At 50.5% G+C, this 4,536-nt stretch overlaps 1 protein-coding gene across 3 annotated transcripts in view; it reads right to left on the bottom strand.

Moving 5' to 3' along the window:
- Positions 1-4,001, bottom strand: part of PTPN5 (protein tyrosine phosphatase non-receptor type 5) — a 123,005-nt gene extending 119,004 nt beyond the window's left edge. Inside the window, exon 1 of one of the 3 annotated variants that reach the window (XM_069072950.1) lies at positions 3,521-4,001. The gene's annotated coding sequence lies outside the window, so the exon portion shown is untranslated. The remainder of the gene's footprint in view (positions 1-3,520) is intronic. The other 2 variants (XM_069072943.1, XM_069072957.1) reach the window with 2 other exon arrangements.
- Between the last annotated feature and the right edge of the window lie 535 nt (positions 4,002-4,536).

Below are 4,536 nucleotides of genomic sequence, written 5' to 3'. Positions count from 1 at the left end.
GGAAGGGTTAGGATAAGGAGAGGGAGACAGGAAGGGAGAAGGGGAAGAAGAAATAAAAGAGAAGGAGACACAGGGTGAGTGGGGAATAGGAAGGGAAAGAAGAGGGAGTTACATAGGGAGACAGAAAGGGGACATAAAAAGGAGAAGGAGGAGTGGGAGAGAAACAGAGGGAGAGAGAGACAGAAAGAGAGGTTTCAGAACCGTGGATATTCAGGTTCATCTCTTTTCCTCAGGAGAATATTCAACATCATATTGAACACTAAAGGGAAGGTGCTCATCTCCTCTTCCATATTATTAACAGAGGGTTAGAGACACCCACAGACTAGGAAATCTTAGATTAGAGATCACCAACTCAAACCACAAGTATATTTTGTACTTATTATATACACATCCATCTATTTACATTACTTTTCTAGCTCTTTTTCATAAAGGTTCAGACTAGTAAAGATATTCATTTAAATAGGGAGACAAAGGGCTGGATAATATGCCTTAGGCTAGGGTCTCCAATTAGTCTGATGCTGGATGAGGTTGAAATCACTGAAGGGACACCAGAAGTTGAATCTAATCCTCTTATTTTACTGACAAGAAAATTGACAAAAAAACTTTTCCAAGGTCACATGGCTTTCCCTCATGTAATCCTCCCCCCACTATTTACCAGCTGGAATACTCTTTGCTCCCCATTGCCACCTCCAGACTCTCCCTGTTGCACTATTACTCAGTAACCTCTCCTTTAAGGGTCATTCGATCCAAATTTATTATGTAATGCAGATTCTGGAGGCTAATATCCATCAGTTCTGGGAATGTTTCCCCTTCTTTCTCAATGAGTTCAGTGCCTAGATCATAGTCTCCTTCTCAACCCCAACTCCTTCCCTTATTCTAGGAAACTTCAATATATATGTTGATCTTACCTCAAATTTCTCATGATGACTTCTGCCTCCTCCTCCCCACCTCAGCTGCACACAGGGATGACCATATCCTGGATTTGCCATCACCTGTAAGTGGTCTACTTCCATGTTCAAGGACTCTACATTTCCTTTCTCTGATCATAATCTTTTATTTTCCACCTCTCCTTATGCCTCATTCTCCTACTTTTCATCCTTACCTCCAATCGCTCCATCTTTCAGTAATATACTAGGCCCTCAACCTGACTTTTGTTACCCTGTCCTGTCTTCCCAATCTTGAACTCTTGGTGAAAGAGTTCAATATTACATTTACTCTGCTTTTGAATTCCTTGCTCCCTTGCCAAACCCCAACTAGATTACTCCCACCATCTGCCTCCTTTGTTTCTATGGAATGGAACTGAAGGGAATCAGAACACTTCTTACTAAGTACACTATAAAGTTAATCTTAATTGAGCCCTCACTACAGTAAGGCAATCTACTACCTCTAACTGATCCCTTATCCCCCTCACCACAGTAATTGTTTTAGATCTAATCTTTTCTTCTCAAGTCTCCCTTGCCACTTCAACCCTTCCACACTTTTTGCTGAGGATCTCACCTCATATTTCACTAATAAAATTGAGGTCATTTTCTGAGAGCTCCCTCCTCTCTTTTCATCTCACATCCCTCTGACATCATGGTCTACCATCTTCCTCCTTCACTCCAGTGTCTTATGATGAAGTGGCCTTATTGCTAAGGCCAACCTTTCTATGTACATCCTTGATCCCATTCCCTCCTATCTTCTCCAGAAGAATGGTCCCATAATCATAATCCTCAATATCTCTTCAATCTTCATTCATTTCTCTATATTGGCTCTATCTCTACTGCCTACAAACATGACCAAGTTTCCCCATACTTAAAAAATCAACACTGGATCCTACCATGCCTCCCAACTATCATCCTATATCTCTGTTCCCCAATCAACTAAACTCCTTGAAAGAAGTCATGTATAATTGGTATGTCCATTTCCTGTCCTCTCAGTTTTTAAACTCTCTCCAATTTGTCTTTTGAATTTACCATTCAACTGAAACCATTCTCTCCAAAGTTTCCAAAGATCTAATTGCCAAATCTAATAGTTATTAATGGGTAGCTTGTTGAGAATGGTATAAAGTCCTGTATAGGTAGCAGCTGGATTAGATAGCCTTTACATTTCTTTCCAGCTATCAGATTCTATCCTAATCCTATCCTTATTTGTTGCTATGACCTTGGGCAAAATCACCCGACCTATTGGGACCTGGAATTGCTCAAATGTAATAAAATTAGGGGTTTGATCAAATGTCCTTTTCAACTCTGTATGGTTCTACCTATTAAAAAAAAAACCAGGAAGCTTTGGGGATGGGTCCCTAAGCTCTGAACTACCTTTAGGGAGGACAGTTCTAACCTTGAACTTTCCCTACTCCTTCCCCTTCCCCTTCTCTCACATCCTCACACATAGGCTGCCTTCTTGCCCAGGACATTGGGCAAGACCTAGGATCTGACATCAGGTGACAATTCTTGCCTTCTGTGGCCAGGCCACCTCCCCAGTGATCACTGATCAGCCCTGAAGCTTTCTTGGCTGACTGAAAGCATGAATGACAGCAGGAGCTGAAGCGAGGCAAATGCTAGAAGTATAACTTTCTAGCTGCTAAGCAGCTTAGCCTGGAAAACACCAGGGACCCAAAAGGAGCCAGGCTGGGTTCAGGACAGAAAGGTCTGGGCCAGGATGGGGTGGGAGCATGGGGGAGGGCACACCCGTGGGGAAACAGGACAGTCCCTGCCAACAGCCCAATCGAGGGGACACCACGCGTGCTCAGTGGGGAGAAGCAGCTGCTCACGCACTCATCTTCACAGCCATCTAGGAGAGCCCCATATCCCGCAGCCTGAGAAGACTCCCCCGCAAAAGCGATCCCTACTTCCCCACTGGGTGCCCTGCCATCCAGACTACCCCCTCCCACTTGGCCGGGCACTCTTTGATACCATTTCTTGGGAAACATCTGGGGACCCCGAAAACCATCCCCTTTCTCCCTCCCCATCTGGCTGGGCTCTCGCTGCCTCGGTCTCCGATCCGTCCCCCCCCCCCCCAACATTTGTGTCGGGGGAGTACGCGCTTTCCTGTCCCGTCTGGTCTCTTTTGGCCCCTCCTTGTATCCACTGAGCAGCTGACTCCCCCGGGGCTAGGAGCTCTTCTAGGACGGCCCCGCCGGGCCGCCCCCGCGCTCCGGCTTCAGGGGAGGGGAGGGAGAGCCGCAGGCGTGCCCGGGTTCCGAGCTCTGTCCCTAACCCAGTCCCTCTACTCCCTCCCCCACAGTCTAAGACTCTCCAGTTCGGCCCCGAGTCGGAGCAATCGCCGAGGGCGAGGCCGGAATAGAGGAAGGGGAACCAAAGGAGCGACCCCTTCTCCTTTCCTCTCCTGGCATCGCCCCAGGGCAGAAAAGAGAGAGGCCCCACGGGACTGGCTCGGGCGTCCAGTCTCAGCCCAGCCCGAGCCCGAGCCCCAGCCCCAGCCCCTCCCATCGCCTCCCTTCTCCTCCCCTCCACAAGGCTCCTCCGCCGCCGCCCCCAGGCTCCAGACACAAAGGCGCAGAGGAAAGCGCAGCACTCACCGGACAGAGCTAGCGAGCGAGCGGGCTCCAGGCGCAGAGGAAAGGAGGGAGGGAGGGAGAGTGGGGGTGTGTGCGTGTGCGCATCTCTGTGTGTGTGTGTGCGCGTGTGTGTGTGTGTGTGTGTGTGTGCGTGTGTGTGTGTGTGTGAGAGAGAGAGAGAGAGAGAGAGAGAGAGAGAGAGAGAGAGAGAGAGAGAGAGAGAGAGAGAGAGCGAGAGAGAGAGAGAGAGAGAGAGAGAGAGAGAGAGAGAGAGAGAGAGAGAAAGCTGGGGTGTGTGACAGGGTCCGAGCGGCTGTGCGTGTGTAGCTGTGTGCGTCTGCGTGTCTCCGTGTCTCTCTCCGGGGGTCCTGGTGTCCGTGCGCGCTCCCCCGCCCCTCCGCACAGCGGGGACGCGGCGGCTCAGCTGCGGGTTTCGCCGGCGCAGCCGCTGGGGCTGTCTCTGCGCCCCCGCCCCCGGGCGCACTCCTCACTTCCCTCTCCTGGGGAATTGCGCAGGAACTGTGGGGTTTGAGTTGGGGGGCCAGGGCTGGGGTAGAGGCGGTCCTGTGGCCAGGGCGAGCCCAGGGCAGGACCCTCGGCCGGGCTGGGCTTGGGCCGGAGCCGCCCCCTCTTCCTCTTCTCTCTGCCTTGAGCGACAGGAGATACCGCCCCCGCACCCGCGTTTTCCTGAATAGGGAGAGAACGGGAGCATCCATTTCATTCATGATTTTCCTTCTGGGCCCCGGGCTGCAGTAGCCTGAGAGGGAGAGAGACCAAACGGGACGCGCAGATACAGTGGAAGGGGCAGAGTGAGGAGCAAAAAAAGGGCATGGCAGGTGTAAAGAGAATTTCAAGCAGGTAGAATTTGACAGGAAGACACAGACAGACAGGTATACGTTCCCTGTAAGGACTTGTACACATCGGTAACGCATCACCTTTACACATTTCCACACACTTCGATATACGTGCTACATGCTTGTCATATGATACATAAACGTAGACCTCCCCCAGCTTCTCTCTCTCTCTCTCTCTCTCTC

The sequence above is a fragment of the Petaurus breviceps genome, unplaced genomic scaffold (genome assembly GCF_028583685.1).
Source record: "Petaurus breviceps papuanus isolate PSGF00001 unplaced genomic scaffold, PetGlider_PUasm1.0 140, whole genome shotgun sequence".
Lineage (NCBI taxonomy): Eukaryota > Metazoa > Chordata > Mammalia > Diprotodontia > Petauridae > Petaurus > Petaurus breviceps.
Note: the sequence above shows the minus strand (reverse complement) of the source record. Positions and strands in the feature narration are given on the sequence as shown.